General features: G+C 38.9%; 1 protein-coding gene across 2 annotated transcripts in view; it reads left to right on the forward strand.

Annotated features, from left to right (window-relative positions):
- Sema6d (semaphorin 6D) overlaps nucleotides 1-20621 on the forward strand; it is a 577504-nt gene that overhangs the window by 462699 nt on the left and 94184 nt on the right. The gene's annotated exons all lie outside the window — the stretch shown is intronic.

Raw genomic sequence — 20621 nt, forward strand, 5'->3', positions numbered from 1 at the left:
ACATATTTTGAGTGCCACTATGTGCCAACTTTGAGTTGAGTATTGCACAAAAGACCTATTTAAGCAGACGGCATTTCACCTATACTGAGAAGGGGTTAAAAAAGTAAAGACTCATTGTTCACAAAATAACTAAGTCATGCAGAATGATAAAAGATACAGGTATGGCATATCAATGATGTATATTTTGGGCATAGGGCAACGTGTTGGTGAGAAGTAGGCTTCAAAAGGTAAGTTGAAACCCTACTCCAGAAGACATTGAAGATCACAGTAAAGTACTTACAATTTATTTTAAAGCAATATAGGAATCAAATGAAGTAGCATATATAATATTTAATAGTTCTGCTACCATGTAGGTACCCAATAAACTTCAACTCCCTTAATTTAGTAGGCAATAGGAGCCCCTAAAAATTGCACCGACACAATTTCCACAAGGAACACTGCAAGAACATTGCTCACTGTGGAAAAGGCTAATCGTGTTCAGTAATGGAAAATTACTTCATTCCAGCTAGCAAGATACTTCAAATCTGTAACTCCTTTTGGCCAGCAAACTGTTTATTCTGACTCAATTCAGTGCCACTAGCACTGAATTACGATATTTCTTAATCCTGAATTCATCTCAAATTTATCTCTGAAGGAACAGATTTAGAATTTTGCTTTGTTTTGTTTCTGTAAGAGTAATCAGACTGGATGCTTTGAAAAGAGACATTTACTTGCAAACAGATGCTAGATCTAATGGTGTCTAGAAATAAAAGCATGTGAAACTGAGAAACAAAAATTATTAGAACTGGAAGGAAGTACCAGGAATACAGTGATAATAGTTCTTTACTATAATTCTGCAAGCAAAAATCAACCAAAAGATTTCCATGTTTCATTGAATTCAAGGCAGTCTAGGTATATAATATGAAAACAGAACTGCTGGAATTTCCAAGTATTCTAGGGGTTTTGGATGGGTGAAGAAAAAGTACCACTGTCCTTCAGAATATCCAGGTGCATGGTATGAAACTGATGTAAGCAAGCTCTCTTGTTTGGAGGTGCAAGAGTATGGCCCTGAAAATGGGAATTGGTGCCCACAGACTCCCAGACTATTGACAGCCCTCGGGAGACTAGAACCTGAGCCTTTTGACTTCTGAATCTGTTCTTATTTTACTTTTTTTTCATCTTGACTATTTTCCTTATGAATAAGGAATTCAGAAATCATTGTCAAAACAAATCTGAAGGAGAATGACACTGGATATATTAATGGAGCCTCGGAGCAAAACAATTTCCACCCCATGATATTATAGTTACTGCACATACCATTATTTATTTATAGTTATTTCTGCTCAACTGATGTACATTTATACACATGCATATTCACATAAAATAATGGCATTTGTTTTAAATAAATAAAGTACCCACCCCATGCTTTCCAAAAATACCAGGACAATTATAGGGGTATTCACTCTCAATGGGTTATCTTGGAAGATTCTTCACCTAAATAATAATTGAGCCATAGTAGTCAGAGTAATGTGAATATTTATAGAATATTGAGTGATCTCCACTACATGTCCCAAGAAACATACAAGATAGTGATGATTTCCCTTAAATCTTCTTAATTTAAAAAGCGAATGAAACAGTTATTTAGGCCTGAATACTGCAATGTGTACTAAACCATTTGCCATGGACGCCACCCTCCCTTGGTTCTGCTTTCTTCCTCCCTTTTCCTTTATACTCCATGTGCACCTCTTCTGTCACTCTTCTCTTGAATTGCCAGTCTGTGGTGATTTGTCACTTCCTACAACTGAACCAAGCAATCTCATTGCAGAGTTTCTAAGTTTTCTCATTGCAGTGTCTCAAAGTTCATCTTTAGAGCTGAGTTCTACCAATCAACTCTGAATACTGTCCACAATAATTGCATTAATGGGACAGATAGATACAAATGTAGGACAGCCCAGTAAGCATGGCTGCTGCAAAATTCTTACTGAAATGGCTTGGGAGGTATTTTACTGACTTGCCTGGCTTCAGTGGAAGTGAGGAGGGAAGCAAATGATTCCAAGGTTGAGTGTTAACAGTAGAAGATTCTCTGTCTCACCTGTCAGGAGCCTTCTGTGCTTCCTAACTTAATGTCTTCCCTTGTCAAACATGCCTGTAGCCATGCCATGTGCCTGTTGACTTGGTGAGGTTTGTTATTTGACATTTTTTCCATAAATCATGATATGAATGACTCTCAGGGTATTTGGGGCCACAAGTAGGAAGAAAGGAGAGCTGAAAGGACAGTGTTCTCTGCTCTTTTTTCAGCTTCAGAGAATCTCCTCTGCTCTTAAGTTTCTGAAATTATTGCTTTCCATTCATTTTGCCTCTTCTTCCCTTTCCTAATTTTATTCATGTTTCTATGTTTTATTTTCTATATTTTCTCTAAGCTCTTCAGGAAGCCAGAACTGCAAGTGAGCAATGAGTAAGGAAAAGATTAGAGAGAAGCCATTGGCAGACTGTAGCTGGGAAACACCCACAGCCCCTTTTTAAGAAACATTGCAACCAGACATGGTGCCACACTCCTATAATCTCAGTACTTGGGAAGCTGAGGCAGGAGGATAGAGAGTTTGAGGCCACTTTGGGCTACATAGTGAAACTCCCCTCTAAAATAAATAAATAGAAAAGAAAAGAAACTTTTGCCTGTAGTGACTAGCTAGAAGAACTTGTTAGCATTAGGTCATCAATCTCATTTGCATTCAGTCATCAATATCATTTGCATTGTTACAGATGAAGATGCAAGATTAGGAGGCTGTTTGGCAACAATACAGCCAAATGTATCCATGCAGAATAAATCCAGAGTTCCAGGCTTTTCTCTATCATTGGAGCACATTCCCCAGTTCTTAGATAGCAAATCATTGCTATCTTAAAATTAGGTGCTTGCTAATCATATATGAATGTTGGCAGTAGTATGAAAATTCAGATTTCCAGAACATTTCTGGTGAAATTTTTAGCTATCTGTTAAAGGAACCTCTGAATGGCACCTTTTCATAAATGTACAGGATTGCTTTTGTCTGCAGATTCTTACTTAGATTTCCTGCTCCAGCAGCATTTGCATCTTCACTGCTATGAGCAGAAACAAGAACACTGTCTTCCTGCTTCAGGAAGTTGAGCACAGACAGGTGTCTGTATGTTAATGACTCAAAACCCCTTTTGAGTCATTGTACTGGGAATTATATCTAGGATCAGGCTGGCCAAGGGCATAATTGTGACATTTAAGGGATAATACTATGCTTAGCCACCTAGTTTTAAATGTTCATTTAGGAGAAGAACTGAGGAAGCTGCAACCATGAGCATGTCTTCAAAAGAGGCTAGTTCTACTGGTTCGATGACATTGTTCTGAATCCAGAACTGTGTAGGGGGAGCAAGACAGCAGAAGCCATAAGCATATACACCACTAAGTGTGGAGATTACAGTGCTGAGTTACAGGGGTTTTATTCCTAGAGCTATCAAATACAGATAAATCACTTACACCGTGACCTACTTGTAAGAATCCCCCATGTCTTTTGCTTTTTCTCCATATTCATCACATTCCAAGACTGTATGTTGATCACATGAACAACAAATGAGACTTCTCAATATGAATGCTTTTTAAGTGAAAGAAATGTACTTTCTAAAGTTATTATCATCACCATAATGATGATAATAATCTGCATAACATGGCTTTTCTATGACCCTAAAGAAGCTGTGTTAGAGGAAGTCAAACTAACAAGAAAGAGAGAGAGAGACAGAGACAGAGACAGAGACAGAGAAACAGAGAGAAAGAGACTCTACCCTGCCATCTTCAGAGAGAGCTCAAGTTACAAGATGGGATCAAGCATAGGTGATCCTATCAATAGTCCTACCTGAACTTAGTCTTAGAGTTTTCAGCACAAAACACTACTCTTGCTCCAAAAGGAATAAAAGAGAGTTATTCGGAGCCAAATATGAGTGACCCTCAAACACAAACTCAGGTTACCCTGAATAACATATCCCTCTGTGTAAGAGGCTACATGAACTTTTATTGGTTTCAATATATCAGTTGGACAGAGAGGATATAAACATTCAGTCTGTAGGGTTTGAATGATCCATGTGAGAGCCCAGATACCTCCATGAACTGTAACACTAAAGGAAGTTTCCAGACTCCTCAAGATGCATGTGCAAACTCCAAAAACAGAGAGTCTTTCCTTCTCTATTTATTCCCAAATGTTTATTCTTCGGTTCCTGTTTTTACAGTTTAAAAAGTTTTAGTTCCATGGAATTTTCTTAAGCAAGTAGGCTGTTTGGTGTGCTATATGCCTATAATTCCAGCTATTTGGGAAGCTCACAAAGAAGGACTACAGTTCAAGGCCATTGCTGAGCCAAAAAAAAAAAAAAAAGGTTAGCAAGATCCTATCTCAAAGACCAAGCTGGGTATGGTAATACAAGCCTGTAATCTCAGCTATGTGGGAGACATTGATAAGAGAATCATTATCCAAGGCTACCCCCAGGCAAAAAGCACAAGATCCTTTCTGAAAAATGAGTAAAGCAAAAAAGGGCTGAGAGCATGGTTCAAAAGCACTTACCTGGAAAGTGTGAGGCCCTCAATTCAAACCCCTACACTACTGAAATAAATAAATAAATAAAGCAATGGTGCGGGTGTCTTTATCGCTAAGATTACTTAAAAGCATCACCTGTACTGAATACCACTGACTTACTTCCTTTTTATGCACCTTGTGACCTAGAGTAAACTCTGTTCAAATCATAATCTAAGTAGTACACAGTATTACCAGCTTTCCAGTAACTTGGCTCAGCTTCTTGTCTGTCATACTATAAACAACTAGGAGGTCTAACTCTGGATTTGCCCAGCTAATTTCCACTCAGCTCTTTATAATGTACAGCTTATTCCCACATCTTAGGTATAAAGAGCTGGGTAATAAATAGGCTCTATTCTGTTTCTCACTGCCTGCTCTGGTTTCATATATCTCAGAAATTATAAAATCAATGAGATAAATGCCACCTGCCTCCCACCCCCTCTCTGCACACTTCAAGAAAAACCAAAAACAAGCTTGAACTACAGAGGTAGATGCTGAGGTCTGGGAAGAAGGGTCTTCAACACTTGAATATCATAGTTCCTTGACCTTGACCTTCTGACTGGGCACTCCTCTTGCCCATGACTGGTCCCTCTGTGCCTTTGCTTCCTCTTTCTCCAGACTCCCCTTGTTGCTGAGGCTCTGCCGGCTCTGATTTCTGTCCCCTGCGGCTTCGACCCTGGCTTTTGTCTCAGCTCTATGGTGTTATCACCATCTTCCAGCCTGTGCTCCACTCTCAGCTCTTGTCTATTAGCAAGAAATAAATTACGGCGTAATTCTCAAGTGAAGGTATTCCTTTTGTTCTTCACTTCCCTTTACTTTTTAAAATTCAAACTTATAGAGAAATTAGAATATAGTGCAAGGGACACCCATATTGATTCGCCAATTGTTATTTTGCTGCATTTGGCTTTATCTGCATCCACCTCTGTATATGTCTTTTTTCTTTTGCTGAATAATTTGAAAGTAAGTTGAGTGGAGCTATTGGGCCATTTCATCCCTATTTGGTCAAGTAACTCCTTTTGTAGGCATCCTGATAGCCTTTCCCTCCACACAGATGAAATCTCCCCTTTCCTCTTTGTTCCTCACATATAGTTTTATCTCGGCATCTGTAATAGTTACTCACATGTTGCTCATACGTCTGTGTCTTTTCATCAGCTGGAAGCTTCTAAGGCAGGGCTTCTTCTACTTTTCTCTGGGTTATCAGTGCCTGACATATGGTATATGCTGGTTAACTGTTAGCTGGATAAATGAGTGGCTAAGTGAAGGTAGTCCTCTACAGGTTTCCCATCCCAGAATTCCAAAGCCCTTGTTTCCTTGGCCATCTGCCATGCCTGCCTCCACAATCCAAGACTTCTTTCATTACTCTCCATGGCTTCTCGTCAAACCTCTTACCAGTCCCTTTCCCTAGTCTTGCCCCTTTTATTCTCACACGATGACTTTGCCTATCTCTTTATACACATAAACTCCTCTGTCAACTCCCTTCTCTACATCTGTCCTTTCCTTCTTAGCTCTTTCTGAGAAAGAAGTAGCCATCTTCCATTTCTGAGCAGCACTTATATGGGTGGTACACAATAAATTGCCTTGAAGTCTGACCTGGACTGAATTCTAACTCCAGCACTTAGGTGCCATTACCAGCCTCTCTTCTTCCAGAAGATGGAGATTATATCATTCCAGGAAATTGTATGATTTTGATAACTTTAGTGAAACAACTCCTGGTATGTGATAGTAAATTTCCATTAGCACTCTTCCTTGTTTTGGTCCACAGAGAACACTTAGTCCTTTCCATCATTCCAAGCTTTTGAGCAGGTTTCTCCTTCGTAAAATAAGCTTGCATTACTCCACTTGCAGAAATTTTGCATGCCTTTCAAGACCTTGCTTACATAGCATACTCTCTAGGAAACACACCTGGAGTGTTACCCCTCTCCTTGGCTACCCGGACAAAAGAGAATGAGCCATTCCTTCTCTGTGTTCCCTTAATCTTCCATAAACAATGCTAGAAAATAGTCATTAGATTGCATTTTGAACCTTTGTGGAGGGTCTGTCACATCCACTATTCTATGAATTCTTAATTTGTTCTTGCATACACATGCTAATTTTATTACTGAGAACATATATAATATCTGAGAAATGATTATCCCTTAAAAAGTGTCTGGAGTAAGAAAGTCCTAGTTTCAGTGTGTCTGCCTTTGTCTGCTGAGTGATGTGTCTGACCAAAGAACCAAGGCAAGGGCTCCTGTGGGGGCTTGGTCACACACAGCAGAAAGTAAGCTGGACAGTGAGAAGAATGTGGGTGGGGCAAGCTTTGCATCAGTGATTTCTTCCAAGTAGCATAGAATGTCTAGAAATAAGGCTTAGTAAGTTTTCTGTATCTATGATGAGCAGAAGATAAATCTTCAAAGGGATGAAAATAGTTAAGGAATTGAAAATAGAAGGAATTCAGTGCTTCCTTCTTACTCACACACTTCAACACTTATAAAGCCATTAGTTTCCCTGTAACACCACTCCTCATTTTTAAAGGACTGCTATCAAGTTCTCAGGTCCACTGATTTTTCTGGTGAATATCTCTTCTGTTCTGTTACTTACACAGCATTGGCCAATCCTATTTCTGGTTGCAAGAAATATTATGCAGTAGTGTTGTATAAAGATTTTGGATTCCATTTAATTACTTTCAATAAGTACATTTCCTAAACCAAGTTTATATTCTTGAGAAAACAATGGTATTGTTGAGATGATAGCTTTGGATTTAGATTATATTCTGATAATAGAATATAGGAAAATATCTTTGTGTTTTTATTTCATTTTGAAAGAAATTGGTGGTGGGTTTTCTCTTTCTAATTTAAACATTTCCCTGCAGTGTTGATAACTCAAAGCAAATCTCATTATACACAGTGCATAAGAACCGGAAAATTATGCTGAATTTAGCTGAAAAATGAAACTAAGTCATTTTATCCAGATAGGATAGTTGTTCTAAGAATTTTTGAAGTGCCTATCATTTTGCTTGTCTCACCATGCTAGGCAACTGAAGGTATACTGGAGAACTTTCAGAAGTGTCCTGAGCCCTCAAGGGTGTGTACAAACACAGACACAGATTAAATTATAAAATAATGAAATACAGTATTTGTTCCTATTGTCAAAGATAAAATATACGGATAAACCTACAAGAGTCAGCATTATTAGTAAAGTCTAAAGGCTAGGAAGAAAAATTTGAGTAGAAAGGCATCTAGTATTTGAATAATTAAGGGGATACACACAAAAAACTACACTATAGCTTAGGGGAGAACTAGGAGTAAGCCAGCTTGGCTGGAAAACTGGTATGGCACATATTGGAGGCCCAGATATGGAAATCTTAGGTTAACAAAGTAAAGAATCAGAGAAGAAGGGGTCCAAGCAGTCAGTGGACAGGGGAAATAAAAATGTCTCTTAATACCACAAAGGATGGGTTAGAATGGGAAAAGACTAGCAGGAATGGCAGTTTGGAGGCTATTATGATATTTGAAGTTTGAAAACCTGGGAGTGGTAGCAATAAAGTGGAATGTAAGCGATGTGAGAGAAACTGCTATAAGGCTCAGAAACAGGATCAATTTAAGGGCAAGCAAGAGAGAGAACTTGTATGACGGAGAGGAATAGAGTATGTTTGTAAGAAAAATAAATAGCTATATTATACTAATTTATACTGCTATAAATTTGAGAGCTTGTTATGTGCCAAATAGCATGTTAACCAGAATAGAGAGTTTTACGTTATGAGTACTATTTGCCAAACACTTGTAAAAGTCTTTACCTTTTTAGAAGTCTCTTAACATCCTTTGTGAGGTTATTATCACATATAATCCTTGTAATAGCCTCATGTAATATTTTCATTCTCATTTTATACATGAAGAAATAAGGCACAGAGAGGTTAAGTAACTTGTCAGAGATTCAGGGGACTCAGGGTTGGGTGTGATGGTACATGTCTGTAATCCCAGTTACTTGGGAGAAGGAGATCGGGAGAATCATGATTTGAGGCTAGCCTGAGCAAAGCTAGAAAGATCCTATCTCAAAGAACAAAGCAGGCATAGTGCTTCATACCCATAATCCCAGCTATGTGGGAAGTAGAGTTAGAAGGATTGTGGTGGGAGGCTGGCCCCAGGCAAAAAAGTCCAAGACCCTATCTGAAAAATAACTAAAGCAAAAATGGCTAAAGGCATGGCTTGTGTGCTAGAGTACTTGCCTAGCAAGTACAAGGCCCCAAGTTGAAACCCCAGTACAGCCATTTTTTTTTTTTTTTTTTAGAAAATCCAGGATTCAACACCAGGTAACCTGGCTTCAGAGTTTGAACTCATTAGTCCCATGCCATACTGTTGAGCATTTTATGTCCCTTGTCATCCTACCACGGCAAAGCCCAGCACCAGTGAGAAATGGCTTTCCTGATTTTCCCCAAATGCACACCAGACACTGGCCCCTAGTGAAGCCTTGGTAGTGATGTGTAAGGCTCCCTTGACCCCCCGCCATAGAGGATCACGAAAGAAAGCAAGGCCAAGATCAAACACAGAAGTCACGTGCATGGAAACTAACACCCTGGAAATAATCCAAACAGTTCAGGATGAAGAGTCACAGCCCTATGAAAAATACATCCCAATAGTATTTTAATTAACTTGAAATAGTTATATGACTGATGTAATTTATTCTATCACCAGGTTGCATTAAAGTTTTTATTGGCAATCCTGAGAACATGTATTAATGATATCAATAAAAACATTTGGACTAGATTTTTTTTCCCCTTAATTGCTTCAGCTTCTTCTTCTGGTTCAATAATGATAATTATATAACATCAATATGAAAATTTCACTCAACTTGAGGTACTTCTTTTTATTTTCCACTCCAGGCAGTGTTTTAATAATTATCATAATAATTCAGTGCAACATAATAAATATGACCTAATAATATTTAATCACATTAATCATGTAAGTGGCAAAAATTAAATGATATTCTGAAATGTTCCAAATGTTTTTTCTAAATTGGTTAAGTCATCATAAAGACTAGGGACTTTTTCAAGTGGTGTTCTTATTGCAAGCCAAGCCCCTTTAACTACTGATGCTAGAGGCAAAAAGGTTTAGCATTTCCCTGGTTGCTGTCTAAAACATAAGAGAAACACTTTTGTGACTTTAATCAGGTTCTAAATGACAACTCTTTAGAACAACTCTTCTCCCACCCACCAGAATTCCCCAATGGCCACCTCTCTACTTGAACCACATCCTTACCATTACCCTCTGCAAAGGAAAAAAAAAAAAAACTAAATTATTTGCAAGAGTAAAATCTGTACCTGATCATAAGAAGCCTAAGGCTAAAAATCTGTTGTATACCCTTCTTTCTGAAATAATATTAAGCTCAGGCATATATAATTATACAGAAACCACCAGGCTGTGAAGGATGAGAAAATACAACACAATTATCTCTTCACAAACCTCAGCTGAAATCTGACAGAAATCAACATGAGCTGAGAATACTCCTCCCTTCCCTTTCCCTCTCCAACTTAACCCCTGCCTTCAAATGGCTGTCTACCAGAACTCATGTCTGACAATACTGCCTACACACTGTCATGGGACAACTGAGCTGGTCCAGCAAGCCTTTTGTAGGAGATGTCACTTTCAATCCAGGGAGAAGGTTCACAGGGAAAACTTCCTCATTTAGATGTACTGGGAATACTGTCAGGTTCAAGATCAGATGAAAAACAGACCAATCTATGGGGCAAGAGCAGCTGTGCTCAGGAACTTGTAGGAAGAAGGAAAAAGAGGAGAGAGAAGGCTGCCACATGGGGGAAGGAATGGGGTAGAAACTATCACCAGGATAACTAGGAGAAGAAAGATAATGAAAGAGACCAAGGAGTTAAGTTTCTAAACCAGCCAGCTGCCTGCAGAAATGTCATTCTGCCCATAGGAAAACATGCAGACAGACCACATAGGGAGGAGTGTCCATGGGAGAAGTGATACTAAGCTTCATTCCTTGGGAATGGCCGTCAGGCACGTCCTCTGGCCAGTGCTCTCTCAAGCCAGTATTTCTATGTCTTAACGTTTCTGTTCTTATCTCAGTGACTCATGCATGTCTCAGTTTTTGCATCCTTCTACCTTTGGTATCTCAACTGACTTTACTTCCTGGACACTCCTGTAGATCTCCCTTTACCCCATCTAGCCTAGGGACAGCCCTGCCTCAACACAAAACCAGCACTGGCTTCTGTGACCACCCCATCCAAGTTCAACCAATTATTGAATTCATATAAAGTAAAATAGGGAAAATATGTTGGTGGTAGTAGAATTATTTATAAATAAGAACTGAGTAACTATTTTGAAAGTTAGTTTTAGGGTAATTTTCTAATCTTTGAACCACCATCAAGTCAGGCATTCACTCCTGATGGAAGAGTGTGTGGCAAGGCAGGCTACAAGGAAAGAAGTAGATCCAGTTCTTCAGTTATCATCATCATTGTAAGAAGTTACTGGGGTCATGTTAACCCTTGTAATACAATGTGACTAAAGTTTGTTCTTGAGAAAACTTCACTCAGGTCAAAAGCATTATCAATAGAAAATTTCAAAATGGTAGAACAGAGGCACTGACCCAGAAATCACCTCCTCTACTAACAAGAACCACAGCAACAAGTGAACAGCTGTATTTTGGGAGAACACTGGAAATCAATAAGAGAGAAACTGGAACCTTATAAGAGTCAGATACCTGAGACAATATTATAGTAAGAAAAACAAAATATCCTATCACCTGTCATGATGGCTCCATAGCTAGAAGAGGGGAGCCTGCCTTCTGCAGGGGGTAAGAGTGAAAGAGAGAGTCCCAGCAAACTCTACCAGTGTGGATGCTGGCTAATCTTGGTTACTGAAAAGATTTGTAGTTTCACTTGATAAGTAACATGATCTCTGCCTGTAGCCTGGCTCTGAAGAAGGCCAGTGAAGGACCTATTGTTGGAATCTGAACCACTCTGGGGGTCAGAAACCCCTGCATATTCCCATCTCTGGATCACCATGGAGATTTCACTTCACTGGCACAGCAGGTACCTACCTCAGGAAAAAGGTTGGCCCAGTAGAGTGATTTTGACTCAAACCCAGTGGGTGCTCTGCACTGTAAGAGAGGAGTGTAAGTGATACAGAGGGGGGAACAAGTGATGCCAATCTTAAGAATGAGAAGATCAGGAAGCCTTTCTTCTGAGACCAGGGGCATGTTCATTGCACTTGAAAGTTCACTAGGTGCCAGAACTAAAGGCAGTCACCCACACCATTCTTGCCATACATCCCCACAGTATTGCACAAGGACACCTGCCAATAACAAAGCAGGGAAAGAGCTCAATGGTTCCATTGCTGCCCTGACTATGGGGACTTGGAAGGCTTGTCTAACACCAGGGTTCTGACTGTCACACTACTTCCAGGACACACGCCTGTGGAGGTCCATAGAGAAATTTTGCCTTGCTCCAATCACATCTTGCTATCTCATTCCCTGGTGGTCACTATAGCTGAAAGAATTATGGAAGGAAAAGTTCCAGCTGTTACCATGTCCATGGGTGTACATAGTCAATTTTTGCCTCAACATGAAGGCACTGTGTACAATCTCATCAATCATAGCCAATGAAGCTACAAGGAGATAATAAACTTAACAGTGCATAACAACCCATTACTCTAAGTCATAGCTTACGGTCACCCCATAAAGTAGAGATACCAGATCCAACAGATATGCAAGTCTCAACATAGGAACACAAGAAATATGAAAAAGCAAAGTAATGTGTAGCCTCCAAAAGATTATAACAGTCCAGTAACAGATTCCAAAGAAGTGGAAATAGGTAAATGCCTGATAAAGAATTCAAAAGAATGATTTTTAAAAGCTCAATGAGATCCAGGAGAATAGAGATAAAAAGATCAATGAAGTTAGGAAAACTTCATGATATGAGAGAAATTCAGGAATGAGATAGAGGTTTTTGAAAGAGCCAAACAAAAATTCTGGAAATGAAGAGCTCAATAAACCAAATTTTAAAATGTAGCTGAATGCCTCAACAATAGACTAGATCAAGTGAAAATAACAATGTCTGAGCTTGAAGACAGATCTTTTTTGTCTGGTTTGGGGATCAAACCCCAAGACTTGCACGTGCTAAGCAAACTTTCTCATTCTGTAGCTCAGGCTGGCTCTAAATTCACTATGTAGCTCAAGCTGGCCTTGAACTCATGATGCTCTTGATTCTACCTCTCAATTGCTGGGATTTACAGGTGTGTACTACCATGCTTAGCAAGACAGGTCTTTTGAATTATCCTAGTAAGACAAAAAAGAAAATAAATAAGAAAGAATGAAGGTAGCATTCAAGATCTTGAGGCACTATTAAATGAAAAAAACATCATATCCTTGGACTAACCAGAGACAAGGAGATTAAGATGAAGAACATGAAAAATACTCAATCAAATAATAGCAGAAAACTTCCCTGATCTTGGAAACAACATGGATATCCATATACAGGAGGCTTATAGTAACCCAAATACACATGATCAGGAAAGATCTTCACCGTGACATATTATAGTCAAACTGTCAAAAAGTACAAGACAAAGAAAGACTCTTTAAATCTGCAAGAGAAATGTGCCAAGTCACACTTAAGGGCAACTCCATTAGACAAATGGCAGGTTTTTCAGCAGATACCCTGTAGGCCAGGAGTGAAGGGAATGACATATTCAAAACCCTGAAAGATTACAATACCAACCAAGATTATTATACTCAGCAAGATTATCCTTCAGAAATGGAGACTTAAAGACCTTCCAAAATAGGCAAAAACTGAGGGAATTTGTAATCACCAGACCAGCCTTACAAAAGATGAGTAAGGGAATCCTATATCCAGAAGTGAAAGGACTGTAAATACCATCTTGATAATATGTGAAACTATAAATCACAGTAGGAGAGTACATGCATAGAACAGAAATAGAAAAGAACCAAACATATCAATACAGTAAGCCTCCAGACCACAAGATGAATAGAGTGAAACAACCATAAAGAATAGACAAAACAACTAGAAGAAAATCAACAAAATGACAGACATAATGCTGTACCTTTCAATAACAGCCTTGGATGTAAATGTACTAAATTCTTTGACTAAAAGATACAGACTGACCACATGGATTTAAAAAATAAAAAAAGTCCCAGAACTAAGCTACCTATAAGAAATTCACTTCCCCCATCAGGCACATACAGACTAAAAAGGATAAAGAATGATATTCCAAGCAAATGAAATCTTAAGGTGAGCATACTTTAAGACAAAAACCATGAGACAAAAAAGGTCATTGTATAATGATCAAGACATCAACTCATCAAGAAGATATGATTATAAATCTATATGCACCTAATGTCAGAGTGCCCAAATTTATAAAACAAACACTATTAGACACAGAAGGAGAAATAGGCTTCAATACAATAATAATTTGAATACCCTACCCTCATCAACAGAAAGATCATTGAGACAAAATAACCAACAAAGAAACATCAAACTATACTATAGATCAAACGGACTTAATAGACATTTGTGGAACATTCCATCCAAGATGTGCAGAATTCATGTTCTTTTCTTCAACACATGGAACTTTCCCTAGAATTGATCACACATTAGGCCACACGTCTTAACAGATTTCAAAAAACTGAAACATATTGTATATCCGTTATGATTATAATAAAATGAAACTAGATGTCAATAACAATATAAACTTCAGAAATTTTACAAATATGTAGAGACTGAAAAACGCACTTTTGAATTACCAGTGGATCACTGAGGAAATCTTCTTGTTTCTTGAAAGAAGTGAAAATGGAAACACAACATACCAAAACCCATGGGATGTAGCAAAAGCTGTTCTAAGAGGAAAGTTCATGGAAATGAGTACTTACATTAAAAAAGTAGAAGGAAAGAAATAAAGACAAGAGAATACATAAATGAAAAGGACTGAAAAAAACAAAAACAAAAAAGTACAAAAGATCAATAAAACAAAGAGGTGACTCCTTGAAAAGACAAACATAATTAACCATCTAATTAAAAAAAGGGAGAAGATCCAAATAGATAAAATTAGTGATTAAAAAGGACACATTATAACTAATACCATGAAGTTCAAAAAATTATATGCTAACAGGGTGAAAAATCTAAAAGAAATGGACAAATTTCTGAACACATATAATCTCCAATGAACCAAGTAGATATTTTAAAAACCAAATCAACCAACTAGCAAATAATGATACAGAATCAGTAATAAAATGTCTGCCAACAAAGAAAAGTACAAGATAGGATGGCTTCACTGCTGTATTTTACCAAACTTTTAAAGCAAACAATATGGAGCACCCTCAGGAAATTAAAACTAGAACCTGTATATGATCCAGCTGCCCCACTCTTACATATATATCTGAAGTGAATGAAGTCAGCACAAAAAAGAGAAGCCTGTGTGCCCATGTTTGGTGTGGCACTGTCTCCAACAGCTAAGGTAAGGAATTAGCTTATGTGCCCATAAATAAAGGCATGAATAAAGAAAATACAGTACATAGTACGCAATGAAGTTTTACTTACCCATAAAGAAAATGAAGTCCTGTCGTGTGCAGCAAACAGATGGAACTGGAGGACATTGTGTTAAGTGAAATAAGCCAGACACAGAAAAATAGGTATCACATGTTTTCTTTCATATGTGGAAATTAAAAAAAAATATTAACCTAAAAGTGTAATAGTGATTACTAGAGACTGGGAAGAATGCCAGGAGAGGATAGGAGCGAGGGTAGAAGAAGGATATTGGATATAGTCATTCCACACTGTGTGAATGTATAGAAATATTAAACTGAATCCTGTTAATAGGTACAATTAATCTGTGTTAAGACAAAATAAAATATTGTCAAAGACTATTCTTTGATTAAGAGGATAATTTAATATTTCCACCTACTAGGTCACTTTTAACTTCTTTACAGACATGCTAACTGCCTGTGCTTTTACCTATTTCTATTTGTAGCCATTGATGTTGGGAAGGTGAGAGTTCTGCTTATCACTTCTCAGAATCACTTATTAGACTCTACCTTTTAAACCTAAACAGTAAATTCTATCTTTAGAAGCAGCATGGTTTAGCTAAAACAAGCTTAGAGCAGAGGTATACCAGCTGGACAAGACTAAGGCATTTGTAATCTCAGAAGGAATTGTGTGCATGAGGATTAAGGTGGAGCTAATTACAGGAGCAAACTATGGAAATGACACCTTTTGCAACTGCCTCTTTATTGAGGATTCAAGATATATCTGCATCCCTTCCCCAGCGGAAGTGGGAATTCCTGTTAGTTGAGGGATTAGCAAATAATTTGCACCTGCCAAATCCTAAGGTGTCTTGGAAGACCTCCCAGGTCTAAGGGATCTTTTTTTTTTAATTTTAATTTTTTTATTATTCATATGTGCATACAATGCTTGGGTCATTTCTCCCCCTGCTCCCACCCCCTCCCTTACCACCTACTCCGCCCCCTCCCTCTCCCTCCCACCCCCTCAATACCCGGCAGAAACTATTTTGCCCTTATCTCTAATTTTTTTGAAGAGAGAGTATATGCAATAATAGGAAGGAACAAGGGTTTTTGCCAGTTGAGATAAGGATAGCTATACAATGGGAGATGACTCGCATTGATTTCCTGTGCATGTGTGTTACCTTCTAGGTTAATTCTTTTTGATATAACCTTTTCTCTAGTTCTAGGTCCCCTTCTCCTATTGGCCTCAGTTGCTTTTAAGGTCTAAGTGATCTAAGTGAAGCTACTGGCAAGCCTGCACAGGAGCAAATCAAACAGACTAAGACACATAACAGTATATCAGCAATGCAAGACGCATAGCAGGACTCAGGCTGACACTTTGACATTGGACATTGGTCTCTAGAACTGTAAGAAAACACATTTTTGTTTTTTAAGCCTCCCACTCAGTGCAATTTGTTATATCTCCCTACCTAAGAGGTATTGATAGTAATTAGTGTTATATTTTGCTCTACGTGAGACAAAATTGAAAAGAATAACAACTTATAGAAGATTAGCGTGTATTTTGTATGACAGTTCCATGATCATCAGGGTTCAGCCTTCTTTCTGTTTCACTGTCCAGCACTGTCTTTCTGTGATGGTCCCTGGGGTTCCTGAGTTTAACCACTGGAAGGCATTGGCCAGAGTTTTGGGGCAGGAGGAAGGCAGGCTTAGGCTGTCACTTGGCAGTATCTGCATCTGTATGGGGATCCACCTGCTGCAGTCAGGCCAGGTGAGCCGCAGTTTCTGTACTTTGACTCCACACTTTGGGATCCAGTAGCATTGTTTCTTTCCTATGCCTCCCACATTGGCACTGGTAGTTGCTACCACCTGCTCAAACCTCTAGGCTCTCCCACCACTGTCACTGGCTTCTCAGCCATAGCAATACCTTTGTAACTAATTCCCTGCTTTAAATTCAATCAGTGTTAAATACAAAGTGTGGTTTTGTTTTCCTGATTACATCTTGCCTGATGCAGTTTCTACCCTCAACATCGCCTTATTGTCCAAACCAGTTGCTGGAGCTCCATCCATCATGCCTAACTCTAGGACAGAAGGAGAAGGAAAGTGAAGTGCAATGAAAACGTCTTCCATCGTGGCTAACTCAGCTCCTTTAAATAACCTTTTGAAAAGTCACACACATTTTGCTTATATTTTCTTACAACTCATTGACTGCTACTTAGTCACATGACTACCAGCCACAAAGGGAGTAAGGTTTCTGTGCAAATAAAAAAATAGAAAGTTATAATTTGTGCAATTTTATAAGTTCATTAACTTGTATTAATGTTAACTGGAGGAACGTGAACCTATTCCTCCAATCAAACTCATGCTGGCAAATCCCTGTGACTATTGGATCAGGGCACCAGTTGCATTAACCTGCTACCACCATGTAGGTTATTCAGAAAGAAACTGAATCTGAGAGCCAAGAAAGGAGAGGGTGCTATTCAGGTTACCTATTCCTGCAGAGCAAACCAACTTGGCACATGTACTTGAAACAAATATTCATTATCTCTAGTGGTGCTATGGGTAGGTTGGACTCAGGAGAGAGTTGTCTCCTGAGGTATCTCATGGGGTCATAGATAGTAGCTGGGACCCAGTCTTCTGAAGGTCAGTTGAGCTGGGCATCCAAGAAAACCCCCTCTCTTGGCTAGGAGTAAGTGCTGGCCATGCGTTTGAAGCTGAAGCCTTACCATGTGGCTTGGGCTTCTCACAGTACTGGGGCTGACTCCAAGAGAGGGTCTCCCAACAGACGCAGGTAGAAGCTGTTAAACCCCTACAGCTAAGCCTTACAATTTTCCAATGCTGCTTTTGCCATTTTCTGTTAGTTAAGCAGATTCAAGGATAAAATAATTAGTCTCCATCTCTTAATGAGAGAGTGGCGAAAACATATCAAAAAAATGAGAGATGGTGTTACGAGCATGTTTGAAAACTACAATTTGCCATAGTTACTAAGAACCAGATCTGTGATTCATTCCTGTGTGACCTCAATTCAGATGTTCTCCCTCTCTGAGACCTGGGATCTCCTATTGTTAAATGAGAAAATGGAACAAGATGCTTTTTACAGTTCATTCCTGCTAAAAATATTCAGTGTTTGGCTCATTGTGAACAATGACATCTCTATCTAGCTTTAGGTCCTGAAAACCAAGTCATATAAAAGGAAAAGCTTAAATTGCTGGCAATTCTTATGATGTAGCTTTTAGACAGAGAATGTAACAAATTAGATGATTAAAGACTTTTCACAAAAGCACGCCCATGTTTGAAAGCTGTAGAACAGCAAAGAAGCATTATAATTCCACTAAATTATAAGCTTCCATACAAAAAGGGAGCGCAAAACTGGGGAGTCTCCTTTCCCAACAAGAACCACCCTGTGAACATTAATTTTCTCCTGCAAATCTCAGAGCATGTGACACTCTTACTAACCTAAGGTTTTACTATTTTCTTTTTATTGGAGAGGCACCACCGACACAGAGAGCATAATTTCATCATAGAAAACGGAGCTAAGGGGACCTCAAGGTCATCTTTTTCAATGCAGTGACACTGGGCAAAAGAGTACAAATTATATACACCCACAGCATAGACATCTGCAGACTAAATGATTTCCCCAGCATCAAACAATGAATCAGCAGCCAAGCTATGGCAACAAAGTTCTTGACTTTTCAGCCACAAACTAATAGAGGTTCCCAGTCCCTGACAGTCAAAAAATGCTTTGTGAATTTTAAATGTGTTTATTTTCTCCCTTTCTCTTTCCATCCTTTCTCTTTCCATTCTTTCTCCCTCCATGCCTCTTTCCTTCCTTCCTTCCATTCTTCCTTTTCTTCTTTCCTTCCACCCCTCCCTCTCTCCTTAATATTTTCTTATGGATATATTATATATCAGAAAATGCTCTCCAAATTATTTAATTTGATCCTTCATCAGCCCCTAAGCACCTTTTAAGGACTATTGTTGATATTTTATAACTAAAGGAAATGGAGCCCTTTAACTTACATACAGCTAAGGACCTGACAAAGATCACATGGGTAGCAAGCAGCAAGGTTTCACAGCTGTGAGTGGCAAAGTACTGTTGTGATTTCTAGTCTTAAACGTTTTTGTCCAGCACACTTTTTCTTTACCTTTACTCATAATTTTTGTTCTAATGACTAAGATAAGGAGCTCTTTCTTTGTGTTGGGCTCTGTTAGGCACCTTATAATATATTATATGTATGTATTTATTAAATATTATTAAATATTTACATATGATATTTCTACCACACTTTGATATTTATAATAGAGTAGATTATTTTTGAGGGTTAGTTCAGGTGGCTAAACTAAGATAGAGAGAGGTTCCAGGGCTGTGAAGCCACTCAGCATTAGTTAGAATGTGAATGGAAGCTAGGATATCTGACTCAAAATTTCAGCTCCTCATATTTTCTAATCCTTATGACCTCTGGTCATCTGAGAAGATTACACATCGTATTCCCATTTCCAGACTTCTGAAAAACAAGAATCTTATAATAAAAATCTGATGTCATTGCATGAGTATTCATGCACACAGAATTACCCTATTTGCTGGTACAGCAAATAATTGATCAGATTTTCTTCCATGCTACAAATATCATAGTTTTTTTAAATTATAAATTCAACTGACGTGGAAGGAGAATGGTAGATTGATAATGTCAGATCTGGGACTGAGCTCTGCCACTTAGGCTTAACCTCCCTGACAGTGAGGTAGTTAATTGGCCTGGTTTCTTTTTTCCTTTATTTTTTTTCCTGCGGTACTAGGGTTAGAACTCAGGGCCTACACCTCCAGCCCTTTTTTGTGAAGGGTATTTTCTACAGAGGGTCTTGTGAACTATTTGCCTGGGCTGGTCTAGAGACCTGCAGGAGCTCGTCCTAGGAACCTAACTGGGAGCGACAGGAGATTGAGAAAGGACAAAAGACAAACATGCAAAAAGCTGGGATCAGGTGGGCTGGGCACTCTGATGGAGACACACAACAACACACAATATCTTCCCCCTGCCCACCAACCTCCTGCTAGTTTATTATGTACAGCGGCAAACCAGGAAGTAGAACAACAGTTTCCCCGGGAAGCATGACACTGTAGTTATCGGAGACCTGCCATCGCTACTTTCTGCATGCACTGTTCCTGTCTGAAGGGCATGGTGTACACATCCTTGTTCTTATGCAAAGCAGCTGTGCTGCATTTTGCTCTCACTACCTTTTGCAGCTGGGGGCTGTGCCAATCCCAGCCTGCGGATTATTTGACATGGCTGTGCTCATGTCAAGTTCTCATAGGCTTTGCATACTCAGCTCTCCACAGTCTGGCTTTGAACCACGATCCTCCTGATCTCTGCCTCCTGAGTAGCTAGGATTACAGGCATGAGTCACTGGTGCCTACCAGGCCTGGTTTCTTTTATTCTTCCATATGGGTCTATTACATTTTCACTTGGCCCGTTCTTCTGCTGATTCTCAGTCTTGCCAAAGAGGTAAAACCCTCTCCTTATTTTGGCTTCACAACTTTCCTGTCTGCATCCCAGAGCACTGTACAGCATATATTTATTTTGATTAACATTTAATTGATAC

The sequence above is a fragment of the Castor canadensis genome, chromosome 2 (assembly GCF_047511655.1).
Source record: "Castor canadensis chromosome 2, mCasCan1.hap1v2, whole genome shotgun sequence".
NCBI classification, from domain to species: Eukaryota; Metazoa; Chordata; class Mammalia; order Rodentia; family Castoridae; genus Castor; species Castor canadensis.